This window comes from Salmo salar, chromosome ssa22 (assembly GCF_905237065.1).
Source record: "Salmo salar chromosome ssa22, Ssal_v3.1, whole genome shotgun sequence".
In the NCBI taxonomy this organism is placed as follows: domain Eukaryota; kingdom Metazoa; phylum Chordata; class Actinopteri; order Salmoniformes; family Salmonidae; genus Salmo; species Salmo salar.
Window position 1 is genome coordinate 49,292,607 of NC_059463.1, and position 15,384 is coordinate 49,307,990.

A 15,384-nucleotide genomic window follows, 5' to 3' on the forward strand; every position below is an offset into this window, starting at 1 on the left:
TGACATAACATTGAAGGTTGTTCAATGTAACAGGAATATTTAGACTTAGGGATGCCACCAGTTAGATAAAATACAGAACGGTTCCGTATTGCACTGACAGGAAAAACGTTTGGTTTTCGAGATGATAGTTTCCGGATTCGACCATATCAATGACCTAAGGCTCGTATTTCTGTGTTATGTTATAATTAAGTCTATGATTTGATATAGCAGTCTGACTGAGCAGTGGTAGGCAGCAGCAGGCTCGTAAGCGTTCATTCAAACAGCACTTTTGTGCGTTTGCTAGCAGCCCTTCGCAATGCATTGCGCTGTTTATGACTTCAAGCCTGTCAACTCCCAAGATGAGGCTGGTGTAACCGATGTGAAATGGCTAGCTAGTTAGCCGGGTGCGCGCTAATAGCGTTTCAAACGTCACTCGCTCTGAGACTTGGAGTAGTTGTTCCCCTTGCTCTACATGGGTAACGCTGCTTCAAGGGTGGCTGTTGTCGATGTGTTCCTGGTTCGTGCCCAGTTAGGAGCGAGGAGAAGGATGGAAGCTATACTGTTACACTGGCAATACTAAAGTGCCTATAAGAACATCCAATAGTCAAAGGTATATGAAATACAAATCGTATAGAGAGAAATAGTCCTATAATTCCTATAACTGTAACCTAAAACTCTTACCTGGGAATATTGAAGACTCATGTTAAAAGGAGCCACCAGCTTTCATATGTTCTCATGTTCTGAGCAAGGAACTTAAACGTTAGCTTTCTTACATGGCACATAAATGCACTTTTACTTTCTTCTCCAACACTTTGTTTTTGCATTATTTAAACCAAATTGAACATGTTTCATTATTTGATGCTAAATTGATTTTATTTATGTATTATATTAAGTTAAAATAAGTGCTCATTCAGTATTGTTGTAATTGTCATTATTACAAATAAATCTATCAAAAATAAAATAAATAAAATGTAAAAAAAATACAAATCGGCATCGGCTTTTTTTTGGTCCCCCAATAATCGGTATCGGCGGTGAAAAATCATAATCGGTCGACCTCTAGTATTTATACCTGTGTTCTCTGTCTGTTGCCAGTGCGTCTTGTCAGGTCTTACCAGCGTGCTTTCCGGTCTTCCTTTTTCTCAAGTTCTGTTTAGGAGTTGTTTTCCCGGTTCTGATTATTCTGCCAGCCCTGACCCCGAGCCTGCCTGCCGTCCTGTACCTGCCTGATTCTGACCTGATTACGAACCTCTGCCAGCCCTGACCCCGAGCCTGCCTGCCGTCCTGTACCTGCCTGATTCTGACCTGATTACGAACCTCTGCCAGCCCTGACCCCGAGCCTGCCTGCCGTCCTGTACCTGCCTGATTCTGACCTGATTACGAACCTCTGCCAGCCCTGACCCCGAGCCTGCCTGCTGTCCTGTACCTGCCTCTGACGTGATAACGAACCCCTGCCTGTCCTCAACCTGCTCTTTGCCTGACCCGTGTTTACAATAAATATCTGAGAACTGTACTATCCGCCTCCTGAGTCTGCATATCCTGAGTCGTGATAATATAAGCATTCTACAAGTTCTCATCTAACCAACCATGTATAGGTTATTCTAAGTTTCCGTGTGGCCTTTGAAAAGTGTTAAACAGCACTACACCCCAAACATCTGCCCCCTGTTCTATTGATTTCAGCGTAATATTGAAGGAAGTTATTAACAAAAAAATTGTTGCATTAACCTTACCATGTTGGCGAACCACTTGACTCAAAATGCCTTGTCAACAGGAAGCAGCGACAGCATCATTTTCAACTTAAGTTTTAAGAATATAAATTGGAATTTTCCACATTATTTAATGGGCCTTGCGAAGCAGAGTCCCCACTTCAAATCTTTGACAAATGCATTATTCGTATTATTAAGAACACGACTCCTCTTACACCATTTAAGCTAGAAATGCCATTTAAACATGTAGACTGGTCTGGATTGAGTTGCTTATATACCATTTTTTTTTTATATACTTTTTAAACTAATAAACGTTGTCCATCTTCATCCACATTCATGGGACTTTTTTCAACATTCTAAATCTCCCTATTGTGACATCACTTCCAACATTCTATTCACTGTAAATGCAATTTTTGACACAAGTCAGCTGCTTTGACCACTTTGTCAACAACTTGGACAAAAGGTTAGAGGGTATGACATCTTGGTCTACTTCCCTTCTATTCAAATCTGAAATCGGAACAGAATTCTGGTACCAATAAAACGTTAGTTGTTTTAGTAACCGCATCAACATTATCTGTAACTTTTTAAACAAATCGGAACAGAATAGGTTGTTACCAAAAAAATGTCACAATAAGGTACAGAGCATTCTATTTTCCTACGGAACATCTGTGGCTCTAACGATACAGCTGTTTTATTAACTGCATTACTACCACCCCCCCACACACAAACTGACATTTTGACCACTATCCCAAAAAGTCAGAGAAACTTAATGTATGGAAGCTTCCTCTACTTCTATGCCTTCCAAATCAGAAAGCCAAACATGAATAGCTTCTACCAATCAAGAGTTAGAGCCGTTTTAGTAACCCATCAACTGCTTTCATTAGATGCAGTGTCAGAAGCTAGCAGATTCATTACAGACCAACAACAACCACAAATTACAATAAAACTACACCACATTTTGAAGTTCACTTTCCTTGCTTTGTCTAACACTATCATGAATCTAGAATTTTGTAGGTAAGACTACAGTATTTATTTATAGCACAAATGTTTGTTAGCATGTTTCTCACACTGGCTTTAGTCATGAGGGAACATGCCTGCCAAGGCAACTGCAGGGCGGTTGCCTAGCAACAAGTGACTCGGAGGGAGACAACATCTTCATAGCAACAACTGTATTTTAGACACTGACCACAACTACTTACCAAAACACAACCTACCAGTACTGGCCACAACCACAAAACTACTGACCACAACCACACAACTCCTTATCACAGTTAATGAACCACACAGCTACTTATCAAAACTACTGACCACACAATTTGTTAGTCGCTCTGGATAAGAGCGTCTGCTAAATGACTTAAATGTAAATGTTAAATGTAACTAATGACCACAATCACAACTATTGACCACAACTACTGACCACAACACCTACTTATCAAAACTACTAACCACAACTAACGAAACATCTTACCAAAACAACTGACCCACAAAACTACTGACCACAACCATTGACCATGTCCATACCGTAGGGCCCAAAGAACCAGCAACACAACTACTGACCACAACTACTGCTCTGCACTAGCTCTGGTCCTGGTTGTAGCTAGCTAGCTCTGGTTCGCACCAGCTCTGATCTAGCTCTGGTCTGCACTATAAATTACAACAACTTAAAAATGCTACATTTGCATATAATACAATTATTGTTGGAGGGTAACGCTTGAACCTTTCAAGCAAGAAACACCAAACCAACTTTCACAGGCTATCCTATTCTATCAACCAACATTTTCATATGCCTACTTTTTCAACTACAGAGAGTCACCACCATTACTACTGCAGACACTACCACTACTATAAGTTATTTAAAAACCATACAACCTTTAAAACAAGCTAGCAAGTACACCACATTTTCTTCAGAAAATGGACTTTTTAGTGATCCCTGTTAGCCTAAAGAGTCTATTTATTAGATAGCTATCAGTAGGTCTACATACGAAGCTATCCTCTATAGTTCTTCACCTACCACAAAAACTGGCATCACTAGATGCACCATCATATGCATCTCCACAGATAATAACCTAAAACATTCGTATCACTACGTCATTGTTCAACTAAAATCAACTTAATTTACCCAGAACGTTTTACAAAAGTAAATCGTGCATTTATTTATCTGAAACCCACAGAATGAAAAGGGTTGTCCACATAATCCTACTTTTTATTCCCATCTTGTGACAGATGGCTTTGTCCTATGCCTTCCTTCTTTCTTTCAGTTCACACGCAATAACATTTACATTTTACATTTAAGTCATTTAGCAGACGCTCTTATCCAGAGCGACTTACAAATTGGTGCATTCACCTTATAATATCCAGTGGAACAACCACTTTACAATAGTGCATCTAAATCTTTTAAGGGGGGGTTAGAAGGATTACTTTATCCTATCCCAGGTATTCCTTAAAGAGGTGGGGTTTCAGGTGTCTCCGGAAGGTGGTGATTGACTCCGCTGTCCTGGCGTCGTGAGGGAGCTTGTTCCACCATTGGGGTGCCAGAGCAGCGAATAACCATAGCTTAGACATTTTTGTGTTCTAACTGCCACACAATCCAAAGTAATAAGGTTGATATAGTAGTCTATTAAAGTATTGGGCCCAAATATTTTACTAAATTTAACTGCTTTGCTTTAAATAAACGTCTTCCATGACCACCAAAACACTTGTAAAGAGCTAAAAACAAGCCCCGCAACTTTACTTGTAAAGTTACCATCTAGTTTCCTAAGGTATTGTACTAAATCAGGTAAAAACGGCTGAATCAGTCAACAAACGTGCTGCGATGGATTTATTTTGATGATACACAAGAAATCACTAAAACGGGTTTGCCCTGCCTACTAATACAACTTTGCAAGCGCCAAGGAGTGGACTGGAGACACGTACTGTTCAGGTGAACAGCCGTAATAGGTCGTCACGCAGTAAAAAGTATTATTGAAAAGTATAGAAGACATGCACAGCAATACCTTAGTGCACATTTACATCTAGAGATAGCTTGTTATTAGCTAGGTCAGCCTAAAAACGAACTAGTTGTAAGTAAAACATTAACTAGCCAACAGAATGTGTTATGACTCAAGGTTGTTGGCTAGCTAGTTAGGCAAAATCTAATTATCTCTATGTAAAAAAAAAAAAAGGAAAAAAGCCTGACAACTGCATGATAAACTTCGAGAAATCAGTACCATATTGAATGAGCCACACACTGGCTGTTTTGTTCAACTACTAACGATAGCTAGCTAACTTTACTACTTGAAACGTTCTGGTTAGCCCTAACGTTGGACGCTGGCTAGCACACACATCAACGCAGAAAAATGGTCAGGTCAAACTAGCTCTGGTTCAGGCAGGAAAGTCCAGTCAGCTAGCTGGAAAGTGAAACAAACGTCTTCAACAGGCGGGAGTTACCTAGGTCTCCATGCAATGGAACATTAACGCGTTAGTTGGTTTACAAAATAAGCATTACTTATGGCATGTAGCTAGCATAGTCGAAACTGCCCAGAATGCATGGCTAACTTGGCTAGTATAGGCAACTTAGTACGCTGTCACAACCCGTAGACACAGGACAGCTGGCTAGTAAGCAAGTTTCAGCCAACTAGCTAAGCTAACGTTGTGTGAAGCGGTGTGAACTCGATTCCCCTGTCTCACTGTTATTGTAGGCCGCATTGGCTAGATAGTTGGCTACGCTAGTTAATGAAAACAAGACCACGACAGCTGGCTATGTGTTGCTATTTACCTGTGTCAGAGGGAAAGACTGTCATATCAACCGTCCGTATTCTCAGCAAACTTTACAGTACAAACGAGGACATAGCAGAACCATATTTGAAGTAAATCAACATCCAGTGACAAGCATAGCTACATTTGCACCGACGTCATCCGGTCGACGGCTAGCCTGACCACTGAACTGTGTCGGTCACACATCTCATGACTTTAAAAAAAAGCTGGGGTGAAAGGAAGGTTGTTGGAATAATAAAATACTTCTCAGAATGTGCACAATATTTTACACACAAAAAAATAAAGAAGCCTATAATCGTCAGTTTAATAACGTTTCTCAAAACAGTTTAATTATGAGCTGTGTAGCCCTTTAAATGTACCCGTTCATAATATTATTCAGCTCAAATGTGCCCTCTATTGGATTTGACCAGTCCATGATGAAAAGGATCCAAGAAGTGAAATAAGGAAATATGCTATCGAAGAAGAAAAGGAAACTAGGGAATTAGGAAAGGAAGCACACAAAGGATATGAGGAAATGAGGAACATTTGCTAGGAAATAACAGGAAAGGGAGCTAGAAAAGATAAGAGAAGTGTGAAAAGCTTGGAATCCTTGAAAACTCCAAAAAATTATTCAGAAAAAAATTACTTCACAAATAAAAAAAGATTCTCTCAAAATTAGTTGTTTTACCATTGATGTCCGCTGAGGTTTTTCGTAGAACACAGCGAAGTTTTTTTGTGTTCCCTCCCGAGTTTCCATTAGCTCAGGAAGTGTCATAGTTCAGGTCAATGTTCAGTGCAAAACACCTCAGTGGGAATATGTGTTAAAACAGCGGACAGTAAGTGGAATCTTTTGTATTTGTCAAATTAATTTGTGGTGATATGGAAGTATTTTTTCATAGGATTCCAAGACCATATTGCAGTTAGACAGAGCGTCGGGACAGTTGTAGCCTTCACATTGGCTGCGCTGTGGGCAATGGTTCAAACGAGAACCCAATGGTTAACTACGCTACATGCCCAAAAGTATGTGGAGACCTGCTAGTAGAACATCTCATTCCGAAATGGGCATTAATATGGAGTTAGTCCCCCCTTTGCTGCAATAACAGCCTCCACTCTTCTGGGAAGTCTTTTCACTAGATGTTGGAACATTTCTGCTGGGACTTGCTTCCATTCAGCCACGAGCATTGCACTGATGTTGGGTGATTAGACCTGGCTCGCAGTCGGGGTTCCAATTAAGGTGTTCGATGGGGTTGAGGTCAGGGCTCTATGCAGGCCAGTCAAGTTCTTCCACACTGATCTCGATAAACCATTTCTGTACCCTCTCTTATAACCCTAACCCTAACCCCGTACTGGAAGAAGATTTTTGCTTTAACAAGTCAGACGCAAAGGATTTACTCCAGACACCCGACAAGGCCCTCATCCCCATCATTCGCAGGAGAAAGAGACGGAGATATCGGGGGCGTAGGTCTGGGTGCCTTGTGAGGATCTGACGTTGAATGGGTAATCTGCCTTTACCATAGGTCCTATTAGTCAATGTACAGTTATTGGATAATAAAATAGATGAACTATGAGCACGTCAATCCTACCAACGGGAACCTCTTAAAGGATCGGGCCCTTTTTTTCAATTTTCGATTAAAATGACTTACCCAAATCTAACTACCTGTAGCTCAGGACCCGAAGCAAGGATATGCATATTCTTGATACCATTTGAAAGGAAACACTTTGAAGTTTGTGGAAATGTGAAACTAATGTAGGAGAATATAACACATTATATCTAGTAAAAGATAATACAAGAAAAAACATGCCGTTTTTTTTCTCAATTTTTTGTTTCATCATCTTTGAAATGTAGGAGAAAGGTCACAATGCATTATTCCAGCTTACGTGCAATTTAGAATGTCGCCACTAGATGGCAGCAGTATATCTGCAACGTTTTAGACTGATCCAATGAACCATTCCATTTCTGTTCAAAATGTTGTTTCAAGTCTGCCCAAATGTGCCTAATTGGTTCATTAATGCATTTTCAAGTTCATAACTGTGCACCCTCCTCAAACAATAGCATGGTATTATTTCACTGTAATACCTACTGTAAATTGGACAGTGCAGTTCGATTAACAAGAATTTAAGCTTTCTGACAATATCAGATATGTCTATGTCATTGGAAATGTTCTTGTTACTTACAACCTCATGCTAATCACATTAGTGCACGTTAGCTCAACCGTCCCGCGGGGGGACACCGATCCTATAGAGTGTCACCCAGTTGTGTCTGAACGACGACATGAATAACATACAGCTGGTGGATTTTACGCTTTTTCGGCAGGATAGAACAGCCGCCTCTTGTAAGACAAGGGGTGGCGGTCTATGTATATTTGTAAACAACAGCTGGTGCACGAAATCTAAGGGAATCTCAAGGTTTTGCTCTCCTGAGTTAGAGTATCTCATCATAAGCTGTAGACCACACTATTTACCAAGAGAGTTTTCATCTATATTCTTCGTAGCTGTCTATTTACCACAACAAACCGATGCTGGCACTAAGGCCGCACTCAATGAGCTGTATACGGCCATAAGCAAACAGGAAAACGTTCATACAGAGGCGGCTCACCTAGTGGCCGGGGACTTTAGTGCAGGGGAACTTAAATCCATTTTACCTCATTTCTACCAGCATGTTAAATGTGCAATCAGAGGGAAAAAAACTCTAGACCACTTTTACTCCACACACAGAGACGCATACAAAGTTCTCCCCCGCCCTCCATTTGGCAAATCTGATCATAATTCTATAATCCTGATTCCTGCTTACAAGCAAAAACGAAAGCAGGAAGACTTGGTCAATAAAAAAGTGGTCAGATGAAGCAGATGCTACAGGACTGTTTTGCTAGCACAGGTGGAATACGTTCCGGGATTCAGTCACTGGCTTCATCAATAAGTGCATCGATGACATCGTCCCCACAGTGATTGTACGTACATACCCCAACCAGAAGCAATGGATTACAGGCAACAGCCACACTGAGCTAAAGGGTACAGCTACTGCTTTCAATGAGCGGGACTCTAACCCAGAAACTTATAAGAAATCCCGCTATGCCCTCCAAAGAACCATCAAACAGGCAAAGCATCAATACAGGACTAAGATTGAATCGTACTACACTGGCTCTGACGCTCGTCGGATGTGGCAGGGCTTGCAAACTATTACAGACTACGAAGGGAACCACAGCCGCGAGCTGCCCAGTGACACAAGCCTACCAGACAAGCTAAATTACTTCTATGCTCACTTTGAGAGAAGTAACACTGAAACATGCATGAGAGCATGAGCTGTTCCGGACGACTGTGTGATCATGCTCTCCATAACCGATGTGAGTTAAACATTTAAACAGGTCAAAATTCACAAGGCCGCAGGGCCAGATAGATTACCAGGACATGTACTCCGAGCATGCTCTGACCAACTGGCAAGTGTCTTCACTGACATTTTCAACCTGCCCCTGACTGAGTCTGTAATACCATCATGTTTCATGCAGACCACCATAGTCCCTGTGCCCAAGAACACTAAGGTAACCTGCCTAAATTACTACCGACCCGTAGCACTCAAGTCTGTAGCCATGAAGTGCTTTGAAAGGCTGGTCATGGCTCACATCAGCAACATTATCCCAGAAACCCGAGACCCACCCCAATTTGCATACCCACCTACAGATCCACAGATGATGCAATCTCTATTGCACTCCACACTACCCTTTCCCACCTGGACAAAAGGAACACCTATGTGAGAAGGCAATTCACTGACTACAGCTCATCGTTCAACACAATGGGGCCCTCAAAGCTCATCACTAAGCTAAGAATCCTGGGACTAAACACCTCCTTCTGCAACTGGATCTTGGACTTCCTGCAGGACGCCCCCAGGTGGTAAGGGTAGGTAACAACACATCCGCCACGCTGATCCGCAACATGGGGGCCCCTCAGGGGTGCGTGCTCAGTCCCCTCCTGTACTCCCTGTTCACTCATGACTGCATGACCAGGCATGACTCCAACACCATCATTAAGTTTGCTGATGACACAACAGTGGTAGGCCTGATCACTGACAACGATGAGACAGCCTACAGGGAGAAGGTCAGAGACCTGGCCGTGAGGGGCCAGGACAACAACCTCTCCCTCAATGTGATCAAGACAAAGGAGATGATTGTGGACTACAAAAAAAGGAGGACTGAGCACGTCCCCATTCTCATTGAAGGGGCTGTAGTGGAGCAGGTTGAGAGCTTCAAGTTCCTTGGTGTCCACATCACCAACAAACTATCATGGTCTAAACACACCAAGACAGTCATGAAGAGGGCACGACAAAGCCTATTCCCCCTCGGGAGACTGAAAAGATTTGGCATGGGTCCTCAGATTATCAAGAAGTTTTACAGTTGCACCATCGAGAGCATCCTGACTGGTTGCATCACTGCCTGGTATGGCAACTGTTTGGCCTCCGACCGCAAGGCACTACAGAGAGTGCTACGTACGGCCCAGTACATCACTGGGGCCAAGCTTCCTGCAATCCAGGACCTCTATACCTGCCGGTGTCAGAGGAAGACCCTAAAAATTGTCAAAGACTCCAGCTACCCAAGTCATAGACTGTTCTCTCTGCTACCGCACGGCAAGCGGTACCGGAGCGCCAAGTTTAGATCCGAAAGACTTCTTAACAGCTTCTACCCCCGACGCCATAAGACTCCTGAACAGCTAATCAAATTGCTACCCAGACTATTTGCATTACCCCCCCCCCTTTACGCTGCTGCTACTCTTAGTTTATTATCTATGCAAAGTCACTTTAACTCGACCTACATTTACGTATTACCTCAATTACCTTGACTAACCGGTGCCCCCCGCAGATTGACTCTGTACCGGTACACCTGTGAATAGCCTCGCTATTGTTATTTTACTGCTGCTCTTTAATTATTAGTCAATTTTATTTTAGGTTTTTTACTTATCTATTTTTTACTTAACACTTATTTTTCTTAAAACTGCGTTGTTGGTTAAGGGCTTGTAAGTAAGCAATTCACTGTAAGGTCTACTACACCTGGCTACACTTGGCTCATGTGACAAATACAATTTGGAAAGTGCCTTCCCCAAACTGTTGCCACAAAGTTGGAAGTACAGAGTCATCTAGAATGTAATTGTACGCTTTAGAATTAAGATTTTCCTTCACTAGAACTAAGTGGCCTAGCCCCAACCATGAAAAACAGCCCCAGACCATTATTCCTCCTTCACCAAACTTTACAGTTGACACTATGCATTTAGGCAGGTAGCGTTCTCCTGGCATCCACCAAACCAAGATCTGTCCGTCGGACTACCAGATGGTGAAGTGTGATTCATCACTCCAGAGAACACGTTTCCACTGCTCCAGTCCAATGGCGGCGAGCTTTACACCACACCAGCCGACGCTTGGCATTGCGCGTTGCGGTCTTAGGCTTGTGTGCGGCTGCTCGGCCATGGAAACCCATTTCATGAAGCTCCTGACGAACAGTTCTTGTGCTGACGTTGCTTCCAGAGGTAGTTTGGAACTCGGTAGTGAGTGTTGCATCCGAGGACAGAAGATTTTTACGCGCTACATGCATCAGCACTCTGCTCCTAGATGTTTTCATTTCACAATAACAGCACTTACAGTTGAACGGGGCAGCTCCAGCAGGGCAGACATTTGACGAACTGACTTGTTGGAAAGGTGGCATCCTATTTCGGTGCCACGTTGAAAGTCACAGAGCTCTTCAGTAAGGCCATTCTACTGTAAATGTTTGTCTATGGAGATTGCATGGCTGTATGCTAGATTTTATACACCTGTCAGAAACAGGTGTGGCTGAAATAGCCAAATCCACTGATTTGAAGAGGTGTCCACATACCTTTTGTATACATAGTGTATGTACAACACCAGCAGCTAAGCAGTTCCGACCTCCTTTCATAATATCTTTAGCTGTTTGGACTAACAGATGCAAGATCATGGGTTTGAGTCCCACTCAAGCTATTTCCTGCAGCGTTATTGTCAAAATAGGATGCCACCTGAACCTTCTGCAGGCCTAGTGATGACATGTTTTTATAAATGTTATACTCAAATCATTAGCAGGATCTGGCTGCACATTCCACAGCGTGTCAGGTTCACTGTTTTAATGTAAACATTTTCATTTATTACGATCCCCATTAGCAGACGACAATGGTGACAGCTGGTCTTACTGGGAATCGACACATAACAAAAAATGCATTACAGACAAAAGACTTGACAATTTACATACATTTAAAAGTGTGTGTGTGTGTACATCTATCAGTTACACATACATGTCAGTACGTACACACAACAAGTAATATACACACAATGTGATGCAATAACATAGAGATACAGTTAAAATAAGATCAAGACCATAAACTATGTTGGTTTCAACCCATAAACAGGTAGCCTCGTATTACCAGACCGATTACCGCTGCAAAATGTAAGCCCACAAGACTTCTAGACGGTGGTACAAGGTTACTATCGGGGTGTAATTCCCATGAATTTCATTCTACTGATGATACATGTTTTCATTATATTCTGATCTATGTTATAAAAAGTCAGGTATTGTAATTTGATTTGGCCTTTGTGGGGTATGGGAATATCAGTAGATCAAAATGATCTTTAATTAGATACAGTATGTCAGAGTTCTATTTGCTGGGTGATGTCATCCTCCTTGTATAAACATTCTCATGGACATTCTCGGTTCTTTATTATCCTTCACTGTTTTAACCAAATAAAATGTAATAATACACATATTAGAAATCACCCTGTAAGACCATCTGTAACCAGGGGACGGCGCCATGCACACACAAACCAATTTTTATTTTATTTTATTGAACCTTTATTTAACTAAGCAAGTCAGTTAAGAACACATTCTTATTTACAATGATGGCCTACCAAAAGGCAAAAGGCCTCCTGCGGGGATGCGGGCTGGGATAAAATAAATAAAAATACAATTAAAATATAGCGCACAATACACATCAAACAACACACATCACCAATAGTCAAAAGGAGATGAGTGCTCACTGCAGGTGGAGACAACTGTTCATTATGGCTTGTCCACATCATAACATAAGACCACACAGTGCAGTTGTTTTGTTGGACACATAAACCAGTGCTTAGTCAAGTTGTCTTGAAGTGGACTTTTGATGTGGTAAATAGCCTGTCAACGTCTTGCGTAATTTCCAAAGATGGAATCTCAGTTACCTAATGTTGTTATCGATGGTGTAGCTCATGCAATAAGCAGGTCACCAAAGATCTAGATCTTGTCTACATAGACCATACAACAAAATTCAATATCCCATACAACCCTGTTGACCTTGTGTTGTTGGTCCTTGTCCCCAAACAGGGACATAACAACATTTGATTTGTTGGAGCACATTGTAGTTGAACCCGTCAAAGACAGAGAATCAGATTTGGTCCTGTATGCCCTTGGGTGAATTCTGGTGATGGGCAGGCACGTGAAGGGTTAAAGGCTTGTCATATAAATCAAGTGGAATCACTTCAGAGGTGAAAAGATGCATGATGCTGACTGTCCGGGAGGCACAATTTAAACCTTTAACACGGCAGGCAATGTCCATTGTTTTAAAGAAATACCCAAATGTTGCATTGAAACAGTACTGCGCTCTGTATTACATTGTGTTGGGGTCACAGTAAACATAGAATAGAAGATTCTTTTCCACATCAGTGAGCTGGAAATGGTGTCCCTTAGGAAGATTAATAATACATTGATCAATTATGACTGTGACACAATATAGCTGCATCCTCATTCAAATGCATTGTTGGGACGAACTCCAACACACAAATCAGTTTCAAAATGGTTTGTGTTATAGTTGGTTTCATTCAGTTGTTTCAGTTTATTTTTTATTTATCCCTTATTTTACCAGCTAAGTTGACTGAGAACACATTCTCATTTAATTTACAGCAACAACCTGGGGAATAGTTTCAGCGGAGAGGAGGGGGGATGAAGGAGACAATTGTATTTAAAAATATATATATATTACTAGGTAAGTCAGTTAAGAACAAATTCTTATTTACAATGACAGCCTACGCTGGCCAAACCTGGACAATTGTGCACCGCCTTATTGGGCCCCCAATAGACCGCTGCACCACTCGGGAGCTCAAAGCTGGGGATGATTAGGTGACCATGATGGTATGAGGGCCAGATTAGGAATTTAGCCAGGACACCCATACTCTTACAATAAGTGCCATGGGATCTTTAGTAACCACAGAGAGTCAGGACACCCGTTTAACGTCCCATCCAAAAGACAGCACCATACACAGGGCAATGTCCCCAATCACTGCCCTGGGGCAGTGGGATATTTTTGGGGGGACCAGTGCAAATGGGTGCCTCCTACTGGCCCTCCAACACCACTTCCAGCAGCATCTGGTTTCCCATCCAGGGACCAACCCTGCTTAATTTCAGAATGGCTCAGTTGCATTTAGAATCATGATGAGAGAGACCTGTTTAGATTGCATTCAACATTACAGTTATCGGAGTGGACGTGCAGATCAAAGGTTGGCAAAGAGAAAATCATCAAAATCAAAAGAGATTAAAAGAAATTATAAAAAATATGAGCTATTTTAAAGACATTAGTGGCCTTGATAAGCACAAAAGAGCCATGTCTCTCCTAAACCAATGCATGACTTCTAAGTAGATGTTTTGGTGACAAGTCATGACACAATATGTATCCTATCCTATTGGTTCGTTCGCCAGTTCAATCTGTTTTTTTTATGTCAAATGTACTTTTCTGTGTTTTTCCAATTACTGTGTTCTTCATGTTCTATTTATATAGCTAGTCCCACCCCCCCCCCTCCCATTACGCATTTAAAAGCTTTTCTAATCATCCATAATTGATCAGCGTTTTCAATTATGCACTACTTTTCTCACTGTCATTATTACTTAAAGGGTTGCTCTTAAGGGTCAGCGCTGTTTTTCCATATTTCATTGTACTGTAAAAAGGCAGATCTGTCTTGCTGCACTGTAAAGAGGTAATTCCTTGGTATATCGTTTTTTTTATGTTCAAGGCTCCTATTTGTCTATTTTCCTCATTTGGTGATTTAGCAAGTTATCCAAAGTGATGTATATTGAGGAACTTGACCTAGTTGTGCTGTTGCCTAACCTCAATAAGCCAATGTTGGTACAATTCAACTGGTACAATTCAACAACAATTAAAATCATCTCTATTATTCTATACTTAGGATACTTCTATACTATACAGAATGAAAAATACTGGATCAACCAACATTCTGTGGAAAGCATTGACTGACATGCCTAAGTAATGTAATATCAATGTACCTTTATATCCTTGGGTGCATTACAATGTTCATTGAATATGCACTCTCAGCCATGAAGCCATGCATTTAGTGGTCTTTCATTGCTGATGGAAACTTTATGAAACTGGTTCTTGTCTCCCACACCATAGTTCTGTGTGAGTTTATATTGCTTGTCTCTAAGAGGGGACACTCCCTCCCCAAACCATTTCTCTCAACACACCTCATTTTCAGAATATCCTCACTCTTTTTTTCCTCAGTAAGAGCTCTTAGACTACATCTGAAACCTATGGTGGTATAGAGAAATGACTTCCTCCATGACAGAGAGTCATAATAGCCATAAAACCTAGCGGTCACACAGGGAAATGGTCCCAATTATTTTTCCACCATTCATTTTTCCATAGGGGATTTTAGAATTACTTCATATAAGGTATGTGATTCATGTAAGCTTACTCTGGCTTGATAACCATGTAAATCTCTCTCAGACAAGGTAACTTTTATAAATACACAGTGAGGGAAAATAGTATTTGATCCCCTGCTGATTTTGTACGTTTGCCCACTGTCAAAGAAATGATCAGTCTATAATTTTAATGGTAGGTTTATTTGAACAGTAAGAGAAAGAATAACAACAAAAAAATCCAGAAAAAGGCATGTCAAAAATGATATAAAATGATTTGCATTTTAATGAGGGAAATAAGTATT

At 41.3% G+C, this 15,384-nt stretch overlaps 1 protein-coding gene across 19 annotated transcripts in view; it reads right to left on the reverse strand.

The window, feature by feature from the left end:
- The window catches only part of LOC106583647 (ral GTPase-activating protein subunit beta), a 95,334-nt gene that overhangs the window by 53,473 nt on the left and 26,477 nt on the right, over window positions 1-15,384 (reverse strand). For 15 of the 19 annotated variants that reach the window (XM_045705273.1, XM_014168077.2, XM_045705275.1 and 12 more), the window contains exon 1: window positions 5,437-5,743. The exons of 1 other annotated variant lie outside the window; for it this stretch is intronic. The gene's annotated coding sequence lies outside the window, so the exon portion shown is untranslated. Of the gene's footprint in view, window positions 1-1,091; window positions 1,318-5,436; window positions 5,744-5,794; window positions 5,817-6,102; window positions 6,124-15,384 lie in introns of those variants that run through there. 3 more of the 19 variants (XM_045705265.1, XM_014168064.2, XM_045705266.1) reach the window with 3 other exon arrangements.